The sequence below is a fragment of the Strix aluco genome, chromosome 3 (assembly GCF_031877795.1).
Source record: "Strix aluco isolate bStrAlu1 chromosome 3, bStrAlu1.hap1, whole genome shotgun sequence".
Classification (NCBI taxonomy): domain Eukaryota; kingdom Metazoa; phylum Chordata; class Aves; order Strigiformes; family Strigidae; genus Strix; species Strix aluco.
This window is the reverse complement of record NC_133933.1, coordinates 100,471,653-100,484,134: the sequence shown is the minus strand read 5'-3', so window position 1 is coordinate 100,484,134 and position 12,482 is coordinate 100,471,653. Positions and strand designations below refer to the sequence as shown.

The 12,482-nt window shown below is 40.3% G+C and overlaps 1 protein-coding gene across 7 annotated transcripts in view; it reads left to right on the top strand.

Annotated features, from left to right (window-relative positions):
* Positions 1-12,482, top strand: part of ADGRB3 (adhesion G protein-coupled receptor B3) — a 482,454-nt gene that overhangs the window by 223,276 nt on the left and 246,696 nt on the right. The gene's annotated exons all lie outside the window — the stretch shown is intronic.

Below are 12,482 nucleotides of genomic sequence, written 5' to 3'. Positions count from 1 at the left end.
TGTGTTCTGATAAGATTTATTGAATCAGAAAAAAAAATAATTTTGTGAGGGATCTGCTTAAAAAATATTGGTAATATATCACTGACTCAGCACGCACTGGAATAGTCCTTTTGCCTAAAGTGAGATTTCCTCTAAATGGCTTTTGGACACTAGTTCGGAAGAGATTTGTACTATGCTCATAAATAATGAGGAAGACTAAAGCTTGTCATCAAGAAACTTTGTTTCTGAAGGTCATCTCCAATATTATCAGAAAATGCCTACTAATACAGCCTGTTTTCTAAACCTAGGTAGCACAGTTTTCAAACCTGGATGATGAATTCTACATTTAGTTGCTTTGATAAAAATAAGGTACTAATTTGTGCCAGTTTGAGTGATATGACACCTAAATGAAACATGCATTTGTGCAAACTGGGCTGCTTTTCTATCAGAAAGAGGAAGTTGGAAAACTGAAAAACCTCTTAACTCTTGAGAGTTAGGAAGGAAAAATCTGCATATGAAATATCACACTGGTGTCAAGATATTAGCACTTATGAAGGAGTATGGGAACTTACGCAGGTGAATCTTTGCATATCAAACTGATAATATAGCCATAAAAATGCATTTCTGCTGCTTCTAGTTCATACTATAATTCTGTTTCCCCCTTTTCCACAGCAGTGTTATTCACAATTTTGCAAGTGCTTGGCTAAAATATAATTTGATAAAAAGAACTCTGAGGTGAATAATGATTTGCTCAGCTGCAGCTCATTAGAGATGATTTTGTTTTTCCAAATTATATTACAAGGGCAGCGTATCAGCCTGTCCATGTACTCCTCACTGAAATGACTGCTGTACTCTGGGGAATGAAATGCTTCCTCCTAAAAAATTTACTGCTCCTTTTTTGCTAGTTTAGTGCTTCATTTCTTTTTATATAGCTGCAGAGCAAAGCAGCCAGGCTTAGTTTTGTAGATTTGAATGTACAGGTCTCAATAACGAACATTTTTGTTCTGCCTCAGTCTATCCTTATATCGGTATATGCCAGCTCTTTATCTTCACCTTTGTAGCCTTTGATAGGCAGGGGAGTTATATCAGTAAATGATCTGCTTTCCTTGTCTTGCCTCTCTTGTAAGCACAGAATCTGCAGGAGTCAGCTCTGTTTTGTCCCCTCTGTATCTTGACAGGAGGATGGCAAACTGTTCTCTCTCATCAGGAAGCAACAGATCAAGAGATTGTGGCAAGCAACAGTTTTCCCCTGCCTCTCTAACATTTTCCCATTTTGTATGGGAGAAGGTTAAAACTTCAGAAAAAAGCTAATGACTTCAGTATTGCTGTTTGATTGATAGTGAGAGCACTCACTTCGTTGTGAGAAGGCTCTGCCTGCTCTGCTCTGCCAAACTCATTGCATGGACTGAAACACTGGAGTTTTGAGTGCTTTTAACACCATGTTATAAAGTCTTCTAACAGATCTGCTTCACTGTCTGTAAATAAATGTGCACTTTTACAAAGAGAGGAAATAACCCAATACTTCAGCTACTAGTATGAAATATGTAAGCTAGAAACCAACTGCTCCATCCCAAGTGAATGGCTGCTTTTTTCATAACTGCCTCTATTACATTAAGCACCAAAAATGAGCAGCTTAGGATCGGGAGAGTGAAATGTGTTTAAAGCTACTGTGCTACCTTCTCCATTCATGAAATTATACTGCTTGATCTAGCCAACGTACACATGCACCTCAATCTTAGAGATGCTATACGGTGGAAGAAAACATTTACCTGCTATTCTGCATAGGCACATCACAACTTAATTCAACTGCATAAGTTGCTTTTCTTCCTTTCTGCTTTTGAGTATCTGCTTTTTAATAGCCAACCAATCCCACTTATTAAATTCAAAGAAAAGTCCCCACTATCATCTCAGCATCCATAATCATCTTTCCATGTCTGGTTTACCAAAGAGTAATCTGTGTGTTAAATGAAATGTGCTCCTGTGGTTGCTGCTGCTGCTGTGTCTACTGCAGCAGTGAGCAGCTGAGTGTTCCCTGATCATATTGATATTCCAAACCAACCAACACTGCAGCCAACAGGTGAACTCCACTAGGGTATGGTCAGAGGGAAAACAAGAGATGAAAGCCATTTAGGAACTCAGTAAAGAAAGAATTCATCTAATTTTCCTTAAAGTCTACCAGAACTGCAGGAACCTTCACTCCAACACAGCTGCAAGAATTTGGCCAGGCAGCTATCAGCAAAGTGGTCACAGCATCTTACACTTAGAGTCATTTCCCTGTTTTTTGTCCACTACTTCATTTGGTGCATTCCGCCACCACGTTTAAGCTCAGATTTGTTAAGTATGTGAGGCACAAAGGATTTTTATCTTGTCTATTACTTAATACAGTACTCCCATGCAGAAATTAGTGCTCCCCAATAATACTAATTTCCTTGAAGAAACCATTCTGGTTTATCTTGCAAACAGTAGTGAATGTCATTGGAATGACTATATAGAAACATAAAATCAAATAAATAAAGAAATTGATTAAAACCAAATAAACATATAAATTGAAGCAGTTAATCAGAGCTTTATGTTTTAGGGACACATACTTACCAGAATGACCATGTACTATAAAAAAAGAAAGACAACTCATTTGTTGTATGTCCCTTTGTGACCCCCAGCCTCAACCATTCAGTCAGTATGGGGATCTAGGAGACTACCTCAAGCAATGTTATGTCAGTCATAGAATGAAAACAACCCTCTCAGAGTCCTCTTCTCTTTTTCCTCTCAACTCTTGCTCTTGTCGTGTTGCATTATACATAGATAACAAAAATCTTGAAGACATGCCCTCTGGTTAAAAAAGGAAACAACAATAACAACAACAAGATCTCTCACATAGCATGCCAACATGAGCAGGATTTAATCACACATAATTGGAGCATTTAATACCAGTATTTAATAAAAGAATTATAGAAATCCTGGTCAACAAACACAGTGATAAGTATAAGAAGAAGAAAAAAAATCCTCCAAAAGTGATTGTTTAATGATTATTCATTTCTGATCCCTAGAGCCATTCATTACTTTACTGAAGAGCAGTCTCATCTATTCAAAATATCTGTTAAGATATTTTGCTGAATCCATGCAGAAATCAAAATACTGAAACTTTATAATGACTTTCTCTGTCACCTGTTTGGTGGTTATATCTCAAGGACTAAAATAAGTGACAATATTGATGATGATGATGATAAAAAAAAAGAACTATGGAAAGGGTTAAAGTGGCAAAAAAAAATCTCTTGAGCAGAGTAATAGGAGTCTTCTTGTGAAAGAGGGTAGAAAAAGAGGGTACAGAAATAACCAAGCATCCCTCTGAACTGTTCACATTCTTCTTCTAAAAACATGTTAGACTTCCACAGATACTACATTATTTCTTTCAAAGATTCTCCAACACACCGCATCACATATAGAAGAGCGCATGCAATTTCTCTGGCATCTGTGCAGAGATTCAGTTTGCCTGAGATGAGTGTCTAGAACAGCACAGGATTATGTGTGATTAAGCTGGCTCCTTTTCTCTAAAAACAAATCACTGTTTTGAGGAGTATTTTCCCTAAAAAAATTTAGAAGTATATGAGAGTGGGACAACTGTACATAGTGAAACAATCCTCGTTTTCCTTTCCATCAATGTAAATTTAGAATAAGTTCTTTAAAGCACAGGGTTACGGTGATTTCACCTGAGTGCACAAAGGCTGATTGAGGTACAGTATCAGCAGAAACTTGGTGCAGCAGATTGTACACCATGACACAATCTGCTAGACAGAATCCCGTGTGAGATGGTCCTGAAGGGTATAGGGGTCCAGGAAGGCTGGACACTCTTTAAGAAAAGTCTTAATGGCGCAGGATCAGGTGGTCCCCAGGTGCTGTAAGAGAAGCTGGCGCCAGAGAAGACCACCCTGTCTGAACAGGGAGCTTTGGCTGCAACTCAGGGAGAAAAGGAAAGTTTACGGCCTTTGGAAGAAGGGGCTAACCACTCACAGTGATTACAAAGATGCTGTGAGGCTATGCAGGGTGGAAATCAGGAGGTCTAAAGCCCAGCTAGAGAATAATCTGGCTTCAGCAGTCAAGGATAACAAGAAATGTTTCTATAAGTATGTCAACAGCAAAAGAAAGATCATGGAGAGCCTCCATCCCCTGCTAGATGCAGGAGGAAACATGGTAACAAGTGATGAGGAAAAGGCTGAGGTGCTTAATGCCTTCTTTGCCTCAGTCTTTAATAACAAGAATCCAGCCTCCTCAGGCAGAAGACAGAGACTGGGAGAATGACCCCCCCCGCAATCCAGGAGGAGACAGTCAGTGACCTACTGCATCACACAGACACACACAAGTCTATGGGACCAGATGGGATATACACGAGGGTGCTGAAGGAGCTGGCTGGGGTGCTCGCCAAGCCGCTTTCCATCATTTACCAGCAGTCCTGGCTGACTGGGGAGGTCCTGACAGATTGGAAATTGGCCAATGTGATGCCCATATATAAGAAGGGTCGGAAGGATGATCTGGAAAATTACAGGCCTGTCAGCTTGACTTTGGTGCCCGGGAAGCTGATGGAGCAGCTCATCCAGAGTACCATCATACAACACGTGTGGGACAACCAGATGATCAGGCCCAGTCAGCATGGGTTTATGAAAGGCAGGTCCTGCTTGACAAACCTGATCTCCTTCTACGACAGGGCGACCTGCTTATTGGATGAGGGAAAGGCTGTGGATGTTGTCTGCCTCGACTTTAGTAAGGCCTTTGACACCGTTTCCCACAGCATTCCCCTGGCGAAAATGGCTGCTCGCGACTTGGATGGGCACATGCTGTGCTGGGTAAAAAACTGGCTGGATGGCCGAGCCCAAAGAGTTGTGGTGAACGGAGTTAAATCCGGTTGGTGGCCGGTCACGAGTGGTGTCCCCCAGAGCTCGGTTTTGGGGCCACTCCTGTTTAACATCTTTACTGATGATCTAGACCAGGGGATCGAGTGCACCCTCAGTAAGTTTGCAGATGACACCAAGTTGGGTGGGAATGTTGATCTGCTCGAGGGTAGGGAGGCTCTGCAGAGAGATCTGGACAGGCTGGAGCGATGGGCTAAGGCCAACTGTATGAGGTTCAATAAGGCCAAATGCCGGGTTCTGCACTTCAGCCACAACAACCCCCAGCAGCGCTACAGGCTTGGGGAGGAGTGGCTGGAGAGCTGCCAGTCAGAGAGGGACCTAGGGGTGTTGATTGACAGCCAGCTGAACATGAGCCAGCAGTGTGCCCAGGTGGCCAAGAAGGCCAATGGCATCCTGGCTTGCATCAGAAATAGCGTGGCCAGCAGGGACAGGGAAGTGATCTTACCCCTGTACTCGGCGCTGGTGAGGCTGCACCTCGATTACTGTGTTCACTTTTGGGCCCCTCACTACAAAAAGGACATTGAATTACTCGAGCATGTCCAGAGAAGGGCAACGAAGCTGGTGAAGGGTCTGGAGCACATGTCGTACGAGAAGCGGCTGAGGGAACTGGGGTTGTTTAGTCTGGAGAAGAGGAGGCTGAGGGGAGACCTCATCGCCCTCTACAACTACCTGAAAGGAGATTGCAGAGAACTGGGGATGAGTCTCTTTAACCAAGTAATAAGCGATAGGACAAGAGGTAATGGCCTCAAGTTGTGCCAGGGAAGGTTTAGACTAGATATTAGGAAGCATTTCTTTACAGAACGGGTTGTTAGGTGTTGGAATGGGCTGCCCAGGGAGGTGGTGGAGTCCCCATCCCTGGAGGTGTTTAAGAGTAGAGTCAATATAGCACTTAGGGATATGGTTTAGTTGGGAACTGTCAGTGTTAGGTTAATGGTTGGACTGGATGATCTGCAAGGTCTTTTCCAACTTGATGATTCTGTGATTCTGTGGCAGTGGATAAATGCAGGAAGGCAAAAGTTCAGTTTCAGGGCAATCCTTAAACTTTGATGTTTCTGGTTGGGGTAAATCATAGGAGACCTTTGTTTGGTTTCAGAACATTTACGGGGACCTGTTACAGAATTATAGAACTAAAAGGAAATTCACGAGATCATCCAGCCCAAAATTCTGTCCCATAAGAATCAGAAATACTTGCATTATTCCACCATTTTTTTTTCTTGACTGTTATTAAGGCCTCCAATATGGAAGACTGCATATTCTCTTCAGGTAAATGATGGTATATAATTTCCTTTACAGTTAAAAAGTTTTCCTTGATATATATCCATAATTGTCCTTGACACAATGTATACAAATTACTTTTTCCCTTTTATATTATAAACAAGGGGAATACCTGATTTCCTCCTTCTCTGCAGAAACTATTTATTAATATGTTATCGTGATCTAGATAGACATTACTGACTAATTTCACTGATGAAAAAATGGAAAATTATTTTGTATTGCTTTAGCAATCTCCTTCATATAATGTTAAATGCATAGAGAAGGAAAAAGTCTCTTATATGACATTAGGTTATAAATATTCAGATGTGTACCTGAAGATGCATAGCTGTATCTTTAGACCCTACTCTGTTTCTTTTAAAAGATGAATGAAATAATATTCTTGAACACTTAACCAGCCTGAAAATAAACAAAGAAATTGTAAGTAATTAATTTTATTAAGGGAAAGTAAATGAAACTTCTAGATTCTGTGCTAAAATAGTTAAAGGACTGTCTGCCGACAATCAGAAAAAACACCCTTTAATGAAGTTTTTCTCAAAGCTGAAAGGGAGAGCTTTCTCACAATGACATCACATTATAGTTTCAACATCAGCATGCTGCATGAGTTCAATTAACTGCAGGATTATACCTAGGGGAATATTTCAGCTGCTAAAGATGTATTCTGCCTTTTTAATTTATGTGCCTAACTTTAAGCACAGAGATTTCAGCATTTTAGTTCCAACCTTTCTGGACCTCAATGCTGGTAACTATAAAAGTACGTTTAATGTAAAATCATAGAATCATAGAATACCAGGTTGGAAGGGACCTCAAGGATGGTCTGGTCCAACTTTTCTTGGCAAAAACATGGTCTAGACAAGATTGCCCAGCACCCTCTCCAGATGACTCTTAGAAGTATCCAATGTTGGGGAATCCACCACTTCCATGGGAGATTATTGCAGCGGCTGATTGTTCTCATTGTGAAGAATTTTCCTCTTGTGTCCAATCAGAATCTCCCCAGGAGTAATTTCTACCCATTATCCCTTGTCTTTGCCATGTGACTCCTTGAAAAAAGCGAGTCTCCATCTTTGTAGCCACACTTTAAATACTGGAACATGGTGATAAGGTCTCCCCTAAGCCTTCTCTTCTCAAGGCTGAACAAACCCAACTCTCTCAGCCTTTCCTCATACAGCAGGATTCCTGGGCCTTTGATCATCTCTGTGGTCCCTCCTCTAGACCCTCTTCAGCCTGTCCACATTTTTTTCGTATAGCGGGGACCAAAACTGAACACAGTATTTCAGGGTGGCCTGACAAGCGCTGAGTGGGATAATGACTTCTTTATCTCTGCTGGTGATGCCTTTATTGATGCAACCCAGCATCCTGTTGGCTTTCTCTGCCGCTGATGCAGCAGCACACTGTTCACTCATATTGAGCTTATTGTTCACCAGTTCCCTCAGGTCCCTTACCACAGAGCTGCTTCCCAGCCAGGTAGATCCCAGCCTGTGCTGCACTCCTGGATTATGTTTTCCCAGGTGCAAGACCTTACACTTGTCCTTGTTGAACTTCCTAAGGTCCTTGTTAGCCCACTCTTCCAGCCTATCTAGGTCTTCCTGCAGGGTGGCTCTCCCCTCCAAAGTGTCCACTTCCCCACTCAGTTTGTTATCATCAACAAACTTCATCAGGGTACACTTGGTCTCATCATCCAGATCACTTATGAAGCTATTAAACAGCATTGGGCCCAATATCAATCTCTGGGGGACCCCACTTGTGCCAGGTTGCCAGTTTGAGAAGGAGTTATTTCCCACCACCCTCTGCGTGCTGCCTGTCAGCCAGTTCCCCACCTACAGTACAGATGACTTGTCTAGATTGTAATGCATCAGTTTCTCTGGGAGGAGGATGTGGGGAACCGTATTGAAAGCCTCGGAGAAATTGAGGTAGACAATGTCCACCACTCATCCCACATCAACCTAGCAGGTTACTCTGTCATAGAGTTGACATATTTATTGAAGGAGTACCAACAATTTCAGCCTCAAGACTAGAAGCCCCAGAGGTCAAGAAATGTGATTCAGAGCATTCAAGATAAGATTTCAGGTGTTCTGGGTTGTTCTATAGAGGAACCAACACTCTCAAGAGCTTTTAGGGTTCTAATACAGTTGTGTAATTCAAGTGGCTATTGCAGGTGATGTGAATATTCCTTCCTGTTCCACATCTTAGGAGCATTATGAAAAATATTTTACAAAATATTAGTGTTGTGTTGTGGAGGTGCAAAGCAAAGTGGTTTGCAGATTATAAGCAATTTCAGGATATATTTTTATTTCAAACAATCTTTCCTCAATTCTATCCGAGGCTTCCTAATTCAGGTTATTATAGTCCCCACTACCATAAAATATATTAATGACATGATTGGTAATACATAGACACGAATCCAACATCATCTTAAAAAATAATGAAAAAAGGATGATAGTGTAGTTACTCTTCAAATTAATCATTCTTTTCAATCTTTTATAGGTTTCTTGAGGGTTCATTGTTTTCTGTCCTTTTAAACCATGTCTAGCTGTTAAGTTGGCAGTAATTATTATGCAGTAATAAATTTGTACTCCAGTGCCAGAGGCCTAGGAGCTCTGACTTTGTAAAGAGGCATTTTTATTATATCATACTTTCTGACAATTGAGGGACAACGGCAGCTGGACCCTGAGTCAAAGTCCACTTAAACATTTCAGTAATTTTTCAAGTATGCAACCGTATAGTGCAGGCGGCTAGAGGTTAGGCTGACAACTGAAGTATCACTTTAACAGCTGCTTCATTTCACTATCTCTCGGCTCATAAACTTTATTTTTAATGAGCCTGCCTGTAAGACCACTAAAAAATGACCTTCACAGAGAACTACAAGTACCTACAGTGGTGACCAAACTAGCTTTCTTGGACATTGCATAACATCACAGTGACCATAGCCTAGAAAATAAGCAGTATTGTGAGAAAGACATTATACTAACTACTGATGAGAATATTCTAGTTTTTCATACTGAAAGATTCTTGTGATAGCTGTGCAAGTAATCCACCACCTTCAACTCACACTAATCTGGACATCTTCATCGGCTTTATTAGTGTTGCACCAGTTTATATCAACTGAGTGGATGGCCTGTGATTTTAAAGCTGTGTTGAGGAGCTGAGGCTGTCTTAAAACAAGAAAATACGTTATGTAATAAACTGATAATAAACAGTCTGCTAATTCTTACCCTTCCCTGCATGTTGATTGCCAGTCTGTAGTCAAAACTTTCTACTAATTAACCCTTTCACCCACTTTCCTTACTTATAAACATTGTGAACTTCTGTTTTGTTATGCTACTTCTAAGGGTATGCTGCTAGTCTAACTCAAGGCAGTGTGGGTCTGAAGAGGTAGCTAAGGATGAGGGGAAGGAATCTCTGGTTTGGAGCTTGAGGGGGTGAAGAAAAGGTGGTCATCAAGCTGTGTATGAGTGGTGTGGCCCAAAGGAGGAAGGGTACTTGTGCTGGAAAGGTGAGCTTTTGGGATATGCCATTTTTTTAAAAAGAGTTCCAAATTGAGCTGTAATTTTAAGAGCCAATAATTCTGAAGTACTTTAAACCACCTGCACCACAACCCTGGCTACTTCTGAAGTAAGTGTAACAATTTAGTCCTGTGGCATTGTGGGCACTTGCTAACCTTTTTTATCATTGTGTCCAAAAGCAATCAAAATGTCTTGCTGAAAACACTAAAGGGTATATTACAGCTCCCACTTCTGCTGCTAGAGATCTGTAAAATCTTTCACTGAAAACAGAGCTTTACTTACTCAAAAGCCTAAAAACCAGTCAAAATTAGGATCATTTGAATTTATTATTTGCATTCCAAAATCAGCTGAGACCAAGACTATGTGTGCTATGCATGGTCCAAAACCAACACACATTGGCCCCTGACATCTTTAAAATGTGAGTTTAAAGTCTTGCAGGAGCATGGAAAAACAAATGGGGGGGTGAACTTACAGATGGAGCAAAAGGAACCAAATTAATGCAATATAAAATAACATGTTGAATAGTTTGACAACTTTCCTACCAGTGTTTTATAGAAGCAGAAGAGTGTGGTACAGTTTTTATGAGGACTGATCTGTTTGCTGTTGTTACTGGAATTAAAAGAACCTCTTTGTTTTCTCTTAAATTGTGTGATGTCTTTCCCACAACACATCCTGAGGCATATGTTAGATTTGGGAGTTCAGCTTTATGGACTGTCTTCTATGTTGTACCTCTTTCGGGCTTGACTAAAGACACACTGAACTTTGTTAATCCTCAAAATCTGGAAATACGCTCTGGGGTCAGTGAACAGCTGGACCAGTTCCAGCAAAAGTTCTACTATTCTGTGTTACTGTGGTAGCTGATGCTCTTTTACTTTGCTACCCAGACACAGCTTGAGAGCAGATGAGGCAAATGGCAACATTTCACAGGCACAATCACAAATCAAGTTCTTGTTTGCTTTTGCTTGTTCCCGAGAAAGTAGTTTATAATATTATGTATATAATATCAGATCCCTGAATTTACTCAGATGAACTTTCTTCCATTCCCATACCTTTTTCTCCACTATTATTTTTCTATAAGATTACTTTCAAAGCCTCCTTCTAAAATGAATAGAAACTGAACAAAAGGATTTCTGCAAGCAAGCTTCTTGTCAAATTACTTATTACATTATTCTGAAGACTGAGGGAGGTATTTCTGCTGAAATATTTGTTAAAAAAACCCCAACAATTAACTGCCTTAGTTCTCACTGAAATTTTTGTTGAAAATATTTGATTGTACAATTATGCCTGTACCTCTGTACTCATGGTATAGAGTAGATTCATTCCCTGTCAATGCTACAGCAGGCAGGTGTTCTCCCAAGTCTTAAGTATTTCTAGGGTTTGGGTAAGCTTGTTGTGGTCCATAACAATCCCCAGCTGCTACAAAGATGACTTAAGGCCATAGACATAACTTGAAACAACCCCTTCACCCAGCCCCAGCTGTGTTACATATATCTAGTTTATCTCAAGACCAGTTAAGAATGTAACCAAAGTATGAGCCAACAGCATGAAAAAAAAGTATTTAGATCGAGTATGTTAAAGGATGATTGCGTTTTAAAAATTACTTCAATGAAAGTTATTTTGAAACTTTTAATCACTGTACCGTTTTTACTACATATTCTACATACTACATTATTTTATTTTTTATTTTTAATGAAGCCCCACATATCCACACAAAGTGGCTGGGGAGATCTGGAAGTGGCAAAAGGTATCTTTATACTCTTCTTTCCACTTCACCACCAAATTATGTTAGATTAGTCATCCTTCCCTTTATATGTCAGTAATAAGGCCAAGTTAAAAAGCAATTGAAGATAAATTTACAGAGGTGGTGTCAGCATTTTGGTTGCCAGTTGCACAGAACTTTCTCTTCAGCTCTCCTGCTTAGAGTAAGGTCTAAGGTCTCAGGTCATTTATCTTTCCTTTCATTTAGCTTCAATTTGGAAGAACTTGTGTTTGTATACATAAATTTATATGCACATTTAAAAAATAGGATGTTTAAACCAATGCACTCTTTTTCAGCCTTGGTTGGCTTTGTGACATCTTTGTGATACACTGTGCATCTTCCTGGGATGCTGAGTCAGCTTTAAGAATTAATCAGATCCACAAGTTCAGCTTCTCATCAGGAGGATTCTTCTACCAGCATATGTGTTTTGTACACTGGCCCTGTACAGATCTACAGGGAGAGCTACCACCAAAGTATGCTCTCTTGGCTGATACACAGGAGCAATTCATAATTTAATTTGCGATTCTTGAAAAACCAAACAGGGTCGTTCCAAGTTAGCACCTTTGTGTTAGGGCTGCAGAAGAAAGCACCATAATCAGCTTCCACCTAAACCATTGCTCTTGTATTGACTAGCCAAGCTGGGCTCTCAGAGATGAAGGGTATACTTCCCTATAGTAAACTAGATTTTAACAAGGACTGCCTTAGCATTTACTGCTTTCAGAGCTTTTAGTTGTTTAATAAGTGGCAACAGTGGTTGTACAGCTGTTCCTCTGAGGAAGACCAGTTCCTTGCTACATCATGGCAGTAGATTAAAGCCACAGTCCAGCCCATGGAGTTCCTTTGAGAACATGGATGTTGAGAAACTATTGGTGTCCAGATATAAGCAAATGGGTGAAACATGACAACTTCAGAATTTTTCAGTGTAAAATCTATGATTCTCTGATAAACATAATAATTCTGTCATCATAGTCTACTATTTTGTCTTCTCTTTAACAGGATGAAATTTGTAATAATGGCTTTAATATTTAATAGTATAATAGCTTTAATATTTAATATTTTTGGCTG